The 13,850-nt window shown below is 32.3% G+C and overlaps 1 long non-coding RNA gene across 1 annotated transcript in view; it reads left to right on the top strand.

Annotated features, from left to right (window-relative positions):
- Nucleotides 1–13,517, top strand: part of LOC147823531 (uncharacterized) — a 43,742-nt gene extending 30,225 nt beyond the window's left edge. Inside the window, exon 3 of the long non-coding RNA XR_015443720.1 lies at nucleotides 2,401–13,517. This is a non-coding gene — a long non-coding RNA (uncharacterized LOC147823531). The remainder of the gene's footprint in view (nucleotides 1–2,400) is intronic.
- Nucleotides 13,518–13,850: the final 333 nt, after the last annotated feature.

The following is a 13,850-nucleotide window of genomic DNA, read 5'->3' as shown; positions in this document are numbered from 1 at the left end:
TCAAAGTCATCATACCACAGTGATACATGAATATCCATGCTTATAATGGCACAATTTATAATAGTTAATCTTGAAAACAGCCCATGTATCCAAAGACAGGTGAGTGAATAAAGAAAATATGGTATTTATATACAATGAAGTACTACTCTGCCATAAAAAGGAAAAATGTGAGGCATTTTTAGGTAAATGGATTCATCTAAAAAATAATCAGAAGTGAAATAAATCATGCACACACACACATGTTTAAATATTGCATTAATAACTGATTGAGTGGTGCACGCTTGTAATCTCAGCACTTGGGATGCTGAGGCAGGAGGATTGCTGCCAGTTTGACCCCAACCTAGACTACATAGTGAGTTCAAGGCCAGTCTGGACCCATAGTGAGACCCTCACTCAACTCCCTCCAATCAATCAATCAATGGTTTGCATGGTTTCTCTTGTGTGAGAGGCCCAAAGTGTAAACAAGGAACAGAAGAGAGGATAGATATTAGGAAGTAGGAGAAACTTCTTTAAATGAGAAGGGGAATTAAAAGGGGAGAGGACATAAGGAAGGGAAAAAAGTTGAAGGAAAGAAATGGAAATAGAATTTGTGCAAATAGGGGGAGGAAAAGGGTTGGAGGAAAGGGAGAAGGGGACAAAAATAAATAAAACAAAGAATGAGAAAATATGGCAACACTTTCGGAATTAAGCCACAGGAGGAAGAAGTTGGATAACAAATAATCTATGTTTTTTAAATTTTTGGCTACTCTGTTTTTGCACTCCACTTTTGATACTATACTGAGTGGATGACCAATTATATAATTGAATTAGATTATAATAGAATATGTACTTAGTTCATGACCCTACTTTTCGAGGGAGACAGTAAAATCTTACCAACTTAAATTGAATAATATCAGTTACCTATAAGTTGCTCTGAAAAAAACACCTGACATAATCAGCTTATAGAGAGAAAGTGTGTATTTTGGCTCACAGATTTGGATGTTCCCAATATTGATCAATGGCTGCATCACATCATGTGCAGAGACAGACATCACTTCATGCAGGAAGACAGTGGAGGGAAATCTCCCATTTTATTAGGTAGGAAGTAGAAATAGAAGAAATGATGGAGCACTCCAGTCTTCTTTCACAGGACAACTTTAATGAGCCCCACCTTTAAAGTGTTCCTCCATCTGCCAACAGAATCATCCTTGGGACCAAGCCTTCATAGCATGGGCACTGGGAGAGGAACTTATCCAAACCATTGCAGTGAATAAAATGTGCATGCTTAGAAACCCAAATATTGCCCACACCTAAGCACCTGCATTATTTTTGGATTCTTATGGACTGAAATAGTATAATTTTTGGTGTTATTTTACATGTGTATGTATCAACAGCTCAAGATCTTTTCATTGTAAGACATTATTCAAATTCACATTGGGGATTGATGATTTTGTCTGAATTGAATCCACCATTGCTGCAGAAAATCATTGTGTTTATGAACTATGACCATATTTTGGACTGTGATCTGTTTCCTTTTGGAGGCATGGAATTCAGTGTTTTGTAGAAGCTATAGTGTCAAAAGTGTTTCATCATACACAATAAAAGTGTGGAATGTGTTCATTTTCTATTCTAAAGTTCATAACATAGTCATGCTTTTTCAAAAAAATCTCTTTTTCTAAATTAAGTCACTTTTAATTTAGGGAGAGAAATACTACAACATAGATGTATAAAAAGATTGATAGCATACATATTAATCATTTTCAAGGAATTTGTATGCACATGTACAAGTAAAATAAGAAACATACTTTACCATCAGAAGCTCTGTTTTAATGACAGTGTTTCAGTTGAACAGGAAATTGTTATTAGTTTATATTTAATGGATGTCACTTAAAATATTACTATTGGTTAATATTTATAAGTAACCTACTGAGTAGAGAAAATACAAGAAGACACAAAATTAATTCAATATGACCTCAATATATTTCACATGCACTTGAACTACTTTAAAAATATTTTAAAAATCTTGAGTTACTTATGAAAACATTTATCATTCTAAAAGCCTCATCCTCCTACAAAAATATACATGAAAAACAAAAACATATTTTATAGAAGAGACAATTGACTTGTACAACCTTTATTTATTAATTTTGTTGTATATATGTTTCTATATTCCTGAAATACAGAACTTCACAATTATATGATATGTTCTAAAATATTAACTGCCTATATTAAAGTCCAATTTCCACTACTGTAGTGGCTTATGTATAAATGTCCTCCAAAGCCTCATGTGCTCAGGTGGGGCTCTGGGGAAGTAACTGGATCAGGGGCCTGACAGTCATCAGGGGATTAGTCTGCTTATGGTTTATGCCTGACATGCTGCTAAGAGGTGAGATAATAAAGCTATTCTTCTTTAATTTATAGGTGATAGATATTGTCTCTCAGTGGCAAGAAAAGTAAGACAATTATGTACTAGACTTTGGGTATGTATGAATTAATTTTTCTTAAAAGTAACCCCAATTTATCTTTCCTCATGGCTGTGTAGTACTCAGTTGTGTATATTTACCACATCTTCATTTGTTCATCTGTTGATGGTCATATACACTGCTTCCATAATTCAGCTATTAAATTGTGCTGCTATAAATATAGGTATTTATAAACCTCTGTAATATGATGCCTTTAAATCTTTTAGTAAAATACGCAAAAGAAATACAGATGGGTCAAATGGAATACCTACTTTTAGTTTTTTTCAGAAATACCCAAAATATTTTTCATAATGGTTGTACTAGTTTAGCTTGCTTTGAAAAATGGTATTTTACTTTTTCCTGCAACTGTGACAGGATTTCTTGTTTTTGAGTTCTTGTTGATAACTGTTTGTTCAGGACTGAAGAGTCTCAGTGTTGTTTTGATTGTTTATGTTTCTCTAATAGTTAAATTTGTTGAACATTTTTAGTGACATTTTGGCCATGTGACTTCTTTTGAGAAATGTCTTTTTATTTCAATTGCTCATTAATTACCTCAACCTCATTGCCTGTTACTGATATTTTTCTTTTATGTTTTATTACTTTCTATTTTCTTATATTTATCAGTGATTTTTTGTAGATAATTTGTGCAATAAGTGTTTACTGAAATTATTTTATTGAATATACCAAAATGTATGTGGTATATTAAAAAATAATTATTCTATAAACGTGTCAACTTCCTAAGTGGCAAAGAAACTTTGTTAGAAGTACCTAGATGATTTAGAACAAGGCTCCAAATTAGAACTATTCTGATTCCATTATACAATGGCAAGAGAAGTCCTATGAATTTCTTATTCAATCCTAGAGACAAATGTTAACTTTGTCAATCTCCAAACTCCTGATTACTCATAGAAAGGTGACAATAAATCTGAATAAATGAGATCATAACAAAATACAACAAAACAGGTAATAAGTGAATGTAAGTGTCACTGCGGAACCTAATTATTTTCTCAGAAGTGATTTAGAGCATATGCATGAAACATGAAAGTGGAAAATAATTTCCTCAGATCCATTGCTCATGATAAGCAGTATTGAGGCACACTTTGACTTTCTTTGGAGAAAGAAGATTTCATACCTAGTAATCTGTAAATTCTCTGTAACAACTCTGAGTAGATTATCCAGTATAAAATATTGACAAAGATTTCTCAGATGACATAATTTGTAAGCAGTCAACTAATGGAGATTATTTTTCATTGTGCTGATTTTTCACATGTCCTGAGAGAATTATGACCAATTAATAGAATACAAATAAGATGGGTTAATGTTAAGCTTCTACACTGACATGAGTTACAGTGATACTTTGGAAAACCAGCCTTGTGAATATGAGGCATAACAGTTTATAGCTATCTATTAATTTACACTGTAGCATTGACACTCCTCAATTTCAGTGTAATTTGTTTAGGAAAAAATTATATAACCCATATATCGGTGGCTAGATTTGGGTGCGCCACTGTGGCCTGAACACTGCAGATATTGATTTTCTGGAAAAACAAAAGCATCAACATACAGACTGTGGGCATAATATGACAGGAGTACTTAGGAGGTAGAATATATTAAAGAGTTAGTCTTATTGGATACATAGTATTTCTTAGTATAATATATTTTGAAATAGTATGGATTTCATTAGTATTGATATAAATGTGATTTGATTGAGACTAACTCCAAATTACCAAATGATTTTAGAGAGAGGTTAAAAACTGCTAAGTGTTTTGATACAGGCCAAAAGAATGTCTTTTTTCTCTTTTTCTTAGAATATATTTTAATTTTTTCTTTTATTTCATAAAAAAACCTGTTTCATAAACAGATAATAAGAAAATAACAGTAGCTAATACATAGTGTATTGTTGTCTTCAAAGTATGAAGTACTTTGAAGTACGAATATGAATACTTTGAAAGTATTCAAAGTATTCAGAGTATGAGATATACACCAAAAAGATTCTATGTGTAAGTACTGAACAGTTTCTCTGGTGTGAGAAATTGAAAGTGTAAATAAGGATCAAAATGTATAATAGATAATGTGAAATAGGAAGAAAAGGTGCAAAGGGGAAGGTGAAGTGAGAGAGGTAGTGGAAAGGAAAGAGGGAATGGAATTAGTATGAGAAAATGGAAACAAAGTCTTTGTAAATAGGGAGGGATGGAGGGGTTGAAGGGAGGGCAGGGGAATGAGGAAATAATAATAGCCAAGATATATACTGTAAAGATACAAATTCTCAATAATGAATGTCAGCATATTGTATACCTAAAATGTACCAACAGAATTAATGAATAAAAATAGAAAAAGATAATAATATCACATCGCTTCTAATGTATGGAAAACACTTTAAATATACAAATAAAGAGCAAAATAGAAGAAAGACAAATAGGAAGAAGTTAATATACTTTCCCAAATTATATATTTTCCTGTTGCAAAAATATTTTAATATATATGCAAATTTGTTTCATTTGTACTACCAGTTTAAATCTTCAATCATTCTAAGGAATTTTCTGGAAGATTTCATTTCATGATGAAAGAAGCTTGATAATGGAAGCCAAATAAAAGGAAGGAAATTCTCTTATGGGATGCAGACTGTGCCTGGCATTGAGATGGAATGTAAAACCAGTTCTAACTGAATTATCAAATGAGTATTGAATTTAACAAACCTCATACTGATGAGCACTGCTTGGAGTAGATGTGTATGACAGCCTCATCTAAGAATGAGTACTGAACATTAGAATCAACTTAGCATCACATGTCAGTAGCAATCAAAGACTGCTTGAGGTAGACAACAAAGTAACAGACAAGACTTTGTTTAAAAATTAAGATATATAAGATTTTATTAGAAATTTCTTATTTTATTTTTTTCTTTAATAAACTAGTTAGTAAAGATAAAAGAGAGAACCTAATTTCCTATCTGTGCAACTAGTTTAGATTGAAATTATAAATAAATACTATAGTGCCATTCTTAATCAGGTGTGAGACATAGATATCTACAAACCTGTAGCTGTAAAAATCTATTCTACATATTTTCTATATCTGAAATATGGTTATATTAAAAAACCACACAGATAAGGAAATAATTAAACAATGAATTGTAGTCAGAACCCTTGTCATTTGAAACAGGCAGTATATAGGAAAAGTTCGCTTTTGTTGGCAAAGATTGGGAAGTGACAGTATATTTAATTTGTAGGTTGTCCATCAAATTTAATTGCTTTTAAACAAATATGTTAAATAAAGCTGTAATCTCATTGGTAGAATTAAATAAAAATGAATATTATTTAAAATGATTCACAAGATAAAAAATATCTTGGAAATTGAGTAAAAAGTCAATTTCAGGCAGAACCTATAGAAAATAGTCAGACAAGGGCCAGGGATTTAGCTCAGTGGTTCCACCACCTGCCTTGCAAGCACAAGGACCCGAGTTCTATCCCAGGTACCAAAAAAAAAAAAAAAAAAAATAGTCAGACATAAAAAGTAGAATTTCAGTTTACAATTTATATAAATTATACACATAAACATAAATTGTACATATATATATGCAGAGCAAAAACATATAATTTAAATATTAAAATAGATAGTATATAGATTCACCATTATATAAAAATATATCATGTCAATACAAAAAATGATTAAAATACCTGACAAAGAAAGAGGGATTGACATGGTTAGACAGATAAATAATTTCAGAATACTCACAAAGGAAGAGTTCTGATGCCATGAATTTCGCAGTTGATATTCAATAGATACATGATGAATTTCTGACTTCTTATTGGATGACTTACATTTTGATGACCTTTGGAAATATCTTGACTTATTTGGATAAAAGATTTACAAAAAATATTTCATGATAAAGAAAGGTATATATCACTATGTCTTAAGACATTCACCAAATTTAAGCATGGCTTGAAAAGGAAATTGTTAAAGCAGCTCCTCAAAGATATATTTCTCATGCTAGTAGTATATGGGAGCAGTTTTAAGGAAAGTGAAGGCAGGAGGATAAATCTAATTTTTTTGAAAATATGCCAATAACCTAAAATGTGATAAGTATTCTAATGATACTGTTAGGAGGAGAGTCTATATTTTGGAAGATTCTTAGAAAGGCACACTTGAGTTTAATATTGTTTATATTTAATAAACCAAGTATCTATGCATTTATGAACAATGGCTTACTGGAAAAATTCATGTAAGCCCCTTACGTGAACTGGATATAAAAATGAAGATGTTTCTTTACCAAATTTTTAACACTGTAGCATATAATATGTCCTGCTCACTTACTGATCTTATCTATTCCTCTGGGCAAAGGCTACGTCAGGTCTATAAACTAAGTTCCCAGGGACTCACTGGAATGTCACGGATGTCTTTGTGCTTTGCTTGTGCTCCATGACTTCAGATGTTCTTGCGTGTCATAGTAAAATTTGACTGAAAATTATTAAAATTTTGTTATTTTTAATTAGGAAAGCCTGAAACAACCTTAAAAAATTGTGTTAGATATAGAAACTTTAAATAAGATGTGGTAGAAATAATTCCAGGAAAAGCAATAGTCATTGCTTAGAAGAAAGGAGGAAAATAATAGCTATGGTTGATTTTGAAATAATCTATAAATTTATAAGAAATTTTTTCAGGTTGATCATACACTTTGGTAAGGTCAGTACAATCAAATTCCATAGAATTTGAAAAGTTTAACTTTTAGTGCAGTTTGAATAAAGTAATTTAACAACCTTGTGAGACTCTGCTTCATTAATCTTATCCTAATAATTTAAGATCCATTTATCTGCCCACAAATGACTGTAGCTTGTGGCCCCAAAACCTATGGCAAATTTGATTGTGGTGTAAATATATCAGTATTAAACAGATTGTCTTGAAAAAAACTTTCTGTTAATGAATATTATGACCATAATCTGCATGTGGTCACACACTTCTCTAGTGAGAACTCTAATTATGGTTCCCTATTCAGTGTTCTAGTTTGCATCTAGAATGGAGATTCCATTCTGACCCTCTGGCCAATTCTGCCAGGAACTCTTTACTTGGAAGAATATCTTAGTTATGCTACAAATCACCACTTTCCAGTCAGGTTCACTGTACTGCTGGCTCTTGACCCTAGGGATAAACGAATTAAAATGAAGTTGGTTGTCATGGACTAACTGAACACATTTAACTCTATTTTATGTCTGTTCTTATCACTGCTGTAAAGGAATTTATGTATTCTTTCCTAGCAATATGAGAATTCCTAGGAAATTTTATTTGCACAATAAATATCATCTCTTGACTCTAATAGATATTTGTTTCACATATACTCTTTGTTGGATATGCTTTTATTCACCTATTCACCTCTCCTCATTAGTACTGTGTTCAGAAAAGGTTTTCCCATACTACATTTAAACCAATTTCTAATTTTAAGCACATTAATTTCATTAAAACCTTACTCATGGTAAAAGTTTGGAAAGACATCAGGGGATTTCCTTCCAAATCTGCAGTGGTACAATTTTCCTATGGTATCCTCTCATAGCTCTTAAGCTTTAGGATGCAAACTGATTTTCAGTTCTAGATCCAATTTCAACTTCTGTTGTGACTTAGTAACTGACATGTCTTACCAGGGAAGAATAATACAAAGTTATATCACTACAGTGGAAGACATCTGTGCTGCTAAGGGTTGTAACTTTCAAAACTTGGATACAATGCAGAAGGATTTAAGGATATGAAATTACTTTGTATGAATAGGACAGATATATGCAGTGAATCTCCAGGAAATGCAGTCATTGAGGTTGAATGCTACACTACTAGGGACCTACAAAATATATATCAGTGTTAACTGCAGATATTCGAAATATGTACATCAGGAAGGAATTGAGTGTTGTAATACATGTGTATAAATTACATGCCTAGAGAATCATATACTATCCACATCTGAAGAGCTTCATATTCTAGTATTAGCTCATATATTTAAAGTTTTTGAAGACAAAAAATGAATATTAAGTTAAAGTTGAAAAATCTTAATGACATTTTGAGAAAAAAATTAAGAATTATTTCAATGAGTGATGCTAAAAATTAGAGGACTCAGATTACAATATTTTAGTAGCAAATTAAGGCAAGCAATTACCCAAAAATTTTGTGAGTATGAATATCTTTCCAAACCACATTAGGATACCATACACTTATTTGAGTATAACACCATTTCTAAACAATTAAAGATAATGTTGATGGCTAACATAATAAAACTTGAGAAGCTACAGATCAAGCTAGAGATAACCAATTTTAGGAATTCTTGGGGGTTAATTTCAAGAGAAACATTAATTTTGTTTGCATAAAAGCTATAAATAGCTTTAGAGTTCATATACAAATTTTCTAAATCTCTCAAAGCCAATAGAATTCACCATGAACTTGAGCTAAAATATATTTAATTCTATATTATCTAGTTAAATTAACAGCCACCATAACTGAGTGAAAAAATTGAACTTGGATTAGAAATATATCAAATGATACTTACATGTAACCTTGTGAAGTAATTTTTTATAAATAGTGTTAATATTAATATTAATGTTAAACAAATTTTTCTGAAGAGTAAAAAATAATATTTCATCTCTTTTGCCTTTAAGAAGGATCTGTTTCCCTACTTTGTATTATATACCATTTATTTTAGTCTTTATTTTTATTCTTGCATTCTCATATAAGAGAAACAATGTGATATTTAAACTGTATGTCTGATTTATTTCACTGAACATTATGGTCTCAAGGTCCATCCATTTTTCTTAGGAGATCAGAAGATGGAGGGAGGGGGAAGAAGGGAAGAAATAAAGGATGAGAAAAAAGAATTTGGATGTGTTATGTACATATATGAACTTCTTGCAACAAATTTAAATATGCAAAAAAAGAAGGGGATCTAAATATAAGAAGGGTGAGGTAGAGAAGGGAAAGATAATGTAAGCTTTACATAGTACCCACGTGTACTAATAGACTAAAGTAAAATTTGAAAATTTAAGCATCTGACTGTAGAGGAAGAAAAATATTTGAAATCTCAGATTGTTAAAGGAGAGATTTAATCTTATAGCCTGATAAACTGTTGCATTAAAAGATTCATAAATTATTTTGTAGGGTATTTATTAAAAAATAATATTAACATGTGAAAGTAGTCAAGACACTATAACACAGTAATATTTATTTTTTTTAAATAATTGACAGTATTCAACAAATCTTTAAGAACATGAAACTTGGAATAATAACTGGCCAAATAGCATTAGATTATTTTTATTTATTAATGTATTGTACAATCATACAACTTATAAGTACAAAATATATGTGCAAGTGAGAAAGCTTAAATATAATAAATTCAATTCATTTATTTGAAATAAATTCCTTTTTTTGTGTGTTCCAAGGATTGAACCCAGGACCTTGCGTTTGTGAGGCAGGTGTGGTGCCACTGAGCTAAATCCTCAGCCTCTATTTGAAATAGATTCTTAAAATTTCAATCCTAGTGTTATAAGCCCACAGCACACAAAACACTTCTAAATTAGACAATACAGAAAAATATTAGTCAAACGATTGGAAACTTTAAACACATTTTTCAGAATTAGCAATCAATATAGTTTTTCTTAGGAAATATGCAATCTTTTTTGAATCTTTAAACCTTTAGATTCAATATATTTCTGAAATTCATCACATATATTTTTATAAATACTGTTTGAAATGTCAAATGGAATTTTGAAAAACAAATGCCAATGGATATAAGTAAAGGATAGAAGATTGTAGCTGCACAGCTCACAAGACTATAAACAAAATATGCAATATTCATGATTGGATAGACAGCATTTCAGTTTACCTACATTCTTTGCTGGCTTGGACAGTTGTTGTTGAGACCGCCTGCACATAAGTCCAAAAAACCCACAATTTTGCAAAGTCGCTTAGCTTATAAAATCCTCCTCGAATCTAGCAACTCCTTCTGAAAATCTTGCAATACATACAAAACAAAAGTAAAAACACCTGTGTGAATTATTGCTAAATTCCTAGGTGTACCTGTAGTTTTCCTAGAATCATGTTTGAGGACTGAAACACAGTTCTGTCCATGATGGAGCTCGGTGAACACTTTATGTCTATGGATTCTTGCCTTGTTCTGACACAAAGGTAATACAGATGTGATGAAGACAGTACAACATTCCTTCTACTATGCTATTTTCCCTTACAAAATACTTCTTACAAATTTAAATGAGAAGAAAAGGCACTGGAACACTTGTTGGGATTTGAAACTGGCTTATGAAGTTTGAGATGGGAATGTGAGTTCTATTGGAAAATAAACCAAAAGTCATGCATATTGTATACTGGATAAGAACTTGTCTTCATTTTGATCATATCCTGATACTTTGAGGAAGATTGAAATTAAGGGTGATTGATTAATTGATCTGGCAGAGGAAATCTCAAGGCAATCCAATATTCAGGCTGGGGCATAGGTTCTGCAGATTACTTTTAGCCAGATTCACAGTGAGAATCAAGAAAACAAGTGAAGCTGAGTAATTTAAAAATTTTCAACCTGGCCAAAAATAAAGCACCTGTGAGGTTAAGGCCCAGGAGACTAAAGAGAGCATGATTGTTAAAAAGATTAGCATTTAGAAGGTAAGTTGTGCTCGCTTCAGCAGCACATATACTAAAGAAGGTAAGTACTTTATATCAAGACAATAGAAGAGACAGCTTGACTGTATCTTAGAAATTGTCCAGACCTTACCATCCCAGGATCAAAGTTGTAAAAGAGTTATCTTTGTTGAGTTTTTCTTTCCTTTTTTATCTTTCTTTTTACTTTTGGAAGAGAGCCTCAGGGTGTCCTGTTAATTCACGGACACGTAGGAAAGTGTTTGGCTGAGAGCAGTCATCCATGGAACCAGGATCCACTGCAGCCTTGATCAAAGGGGATCAGCAGTGTCATGCATTTGGTGCTGGTTTTTATAGGCATTCAGAAACATTTTTGCCAAGGTTTCAAATGAAGAAATGGGAGGCCAACCAATGTGACCCTGAGAGGGTGCTAGGGTGCTAGGTGAAGCTGTGAGAGAAGCTGAAGAAGAAGCAGTGGAGACCTAGAAAGTTTGATATATCAGGAATAAGGTAACTGATAAGGAAAGATGTATTCAATAAGTAGATCCAGCCAGAGAGACAGAGAGAGAGAGAGAGAGAGAGAGAGAGAGGGAGGGAGAGATCATGTGCAACCCAAAGGCCAAAGAGATAGGGCTGGTTAAACTTTTTGAAGTTCATATCTTACCACATTCAGGTGCTGGACATAAAACTGTTCTGCTGTTTTGGGTCTTGCTTTCATTTCTATTCACTTACCCATTCCTTTTGCAATGGGAATGCTTACCATTTTCCCTTGTATGTTTGAAATGTTTAACTTTCTTTTTTGACTTTTCTGGGACTCACACTTAAGAGTCTGCCTTAAGTCTCAGAGGACACTTCAGACTTGGACTTTTCACAGACTTGGACTTTGCATGGTGCTTGAACTGTTAAGATTTTGGTAAATCTTAGAGGTTGACTAAATGCATGCTGAGAAGTGCATAAAGTGTGAAATGTTATGGTTTAGGTCTCAAATATCCCCCAAATGTCTAATATATTCTAAAATAGGGCCTAGTCAGAAGAGGCAGGTCACTGGGGATATGAATTGGAAGGATGTATTCTTGTCCGAGAAATCACTTATTTGTTTCCTCTCTGCCATAAAGTGAGAAGCTTTCTTCCTCCTGGTCCTGGAGCCAACTGATCATGGACTTAGTTTTCCCAGTGAACCAAACTAAACTTCTCTTCTCAAAATTCTGGGTGTTGGTATTTTGTTCCACTGTTGATAAAACTAATACCTTAAATCATGATACTTTTCTGAGGTATTTCCAAATCAAAGTTTATTCATTATGGAAATAATGGATAATGTGTTCATAGCTTTTTTTTGGTGGGAAAGCATACATTAGTTGTGTTCTTGATTGAGACACACCTTGGATAAAATAATAATGTAGAAGGGGAAATAATAGTAATAAGTAAAATAAATATAAGTCCAGGTATAACTATGTTATTGACACTTTTGTTAAAGATAAGGTGGCAGAGTGTTTTTGGAGTTGTTTCTGCAGCTACTAATCTGTGCCACTGATTCTCAAGTCTTTTTTTTCCTTGCCAGTATCATTCTGTTTTGATCACAGTAGCTTTGTAGTATAATTTCAAGTCAGACATTGTGATGCCTCTTGCCTTGCTTTCATTGCCCAGAATTGTTTTTTCTATTCTAGGACTCCTCTAATTTCAAAAAAATTGGGGAATTGTTTTCTCTAATTCAATGAAGAATGCTATTGCTATGTTGATTGGAATTCCATTAAATCTGTATAAAAATTTTAGGAGTATGACCATTTTCACTATGTTGTTTCTTCATATCCATAAGAAAGGCATATCTTTCATTTGTTTTATATTCTCTTTAATCTCTTTTTTCAGAGTACTGTAGTTTTCAATGTAAAGATCTCTTACTTTCTTTGTTAGAATGATTCCTAAGTATTTCATTTTATTAAATACTATTGTTAAAAGCCTAGTTTCCATATTTTTTCTCTCAGAAGGTTTGTTATTCATGTACAGGAATGTTACTGATTTTTGATTGTTGACTTTGTTTTCAGCTATGAAACTGAATTTGGATATTAAATATAGAAGTCTTTTGGTGGAGTTTTGGAGGTCTTCTGTGTAGAGTATCATGTCATCTGCAAATATGGATATTTTCACTTCTTCCTTTCCTATCTTTATTCCTTTTATTTATTTCTCTTGTCTCATTGCTGCAGCTAATTTTAGAAGTATATTAAACAGGAGTGCTGATAGTGAAAGCTTTCAGATTTTGTCCATTTGGTATGATGTTGGCTGTTGGTTTGCTATACATGTGTTTTATCAGATTGAGAAAAGACAGTCTTTCTAATTTTCTGTAGGGTTTTATCATGAATGAGTGTTTTGTCAAGTGCTTTTTCGGTGACTATTGAGATCATGTGATTTTTTTTTTTACTTTGGCTTGCTTGATATGGTGTATTACCTTAATTGATTTGCATGTGTTGAACCATCCCTGGGATGAATACTACTTGGTCATGGTATAAAATCTTCTTGATGATTTGCTGTATTCTGTTTGCCAGTATCTGTTTTTTTTCACTTTCCATTAAGTTTATTGATACATTTTAGGTATAAAATACATTTACATTGATCATTGGTATCTTGTATTTTCTTTACATGAATATCTTGGTTCTGAATTTTCCTCTTCCCCTGCCCTCCCTTCAATCCCTCCACCCTTCTCTATTTAGAAAGACTTTGTTTCCATTTTTTCCTTTTTTCATATTTTTTCTTTCCCCTTCTTTCCTTTCCCCTAACTCTCCCACTTCCCCAACTTCTTTAGACCTTTCT

The sequence above is a fragment of the Heterocephalus glaber genome, unplaced genomic scaffold (assembly GCF_053883595.1).
Source record: "Heterocephalus glaber isolate CG9 unplaced genomic scaffold, H.glaber_assembly_v1.0 deba00001577, whole genome shotgun sequence".
Lineage (NCBI taxonomy): Eukaryota > Metazoa > Chordata > Mammalia > Rodentia > Bathyergidae > Heterocephalus > Heterocephalus glaber.
The sequence above is the reverse complement of the archived record's forward strand: the minus strand, read 5'-3'. Positions and strand labels throughout refer to the sequence as shown.